This window comes from Sinocyclocheilus rhinocerous, unplaced genomic scaffold (assembly GCF_001515625.1).
Source record: "Sinocyclocheilus rhinocerous isolate Xijiao unplaced genomic scaffold, SAMN03320098_v1.1 scaffold634, whole genome shotgun sequence".
NCBI lineage: Eukaryota > Metazoa > Chordata > Actinopteri > Cypriniformes > Cyprinidae > Sinocyclocheilus > Sinocyclocheilus rhinocerous.
The window spans coordinates 99,914-100,991 of NW_015657979.1; positions in this window are offsets into that span (position 1 = coordinate 99,914).

A 1,078-nucleotide genomic window follows, 5' to 3' on the forward strand; every position below is an offset into this window, starting at 1 on the left:
CTACTCAGGGTGTATATTGGCAGATATTCTGTGCTGCTCTCTCTCGGCAGTAATGGGAAAACCCTGCGGGAATTCTCTGCAGGCCAGAACCCTAAAAAACATGAGGGAGCACACCTGGGGCCCAGCAGGTGTGGGATGTCCCACGAGAGGTTGTTGCCAGGTAGTAAACTTCTGGACCAGCTTCCCCCAGTGCTCAAAGACATCTAGATAAATGTGATAATCAGCAGCAAGCCCAAAAAAGACTTTTTGCCAGAGGGGTGTAATTGTGTGTACTCACCAAAATTGTTTAGGTAATTCTTACATACATGTAGTCTCCTATTTCAGAGTAGAGATCATTTTTTACCCTGCCCTGCCCTAAGGACAGTCTGTGTTTACAGTGTAGCTCAGGCTTATTTTTGGTTATGTTTATGATTACAGTCATCATTGCAGGTTTAAGGAAAAATGCACCCCAAAAATGGAAATTCTGTTATTATTTGCTTACCTTTAAGTTGTTCCAAACCATACGACTTCTATTCGTCTGTGTAACAGAAAAAAAAACTCTTTAAAATAGTACATGTTTCGTTGCTAGATTCATTTTACAAGGCCCTGTAAAATACAGATGTGTCTAGAAGGCCACTGTGCTACTGCGTGCGAAATTCTCGCACAAGCGCATTATTATCGGCGCTTTGAAAGAGTTGTTCACTCGGTTTGTTCTGCGCTGCCGTTCAGCAGTTTTTGTGACCTTGTTGTCTGAATTGAATGTGATGAGATAAAAAAAATCCGTACTGCAAAACAAAGACACTATAGCTTGTTTTACTTTTCATTTGTGTTCTCGGAGCATACGCAAAAACATACCAGCAGTTTGATTCACTAATAAAGTACTCTTGAGAGTGAGACGGTTCTTTTTAATGAATCAATAAGCAAACTGCATAGTCCGATTCATAAACAAATGACTCAACACATGCCGGATCTTTTAATGAATCATTCACACGAATGCACGAGTTATTGAATCACTCACGCCAGAGTGCAGTTCTGTCAATGCTTTGTTGTTTCGTGAATGAATCCGTTCTGAATGAATCAAAAACAGGTTAGGTTTGCG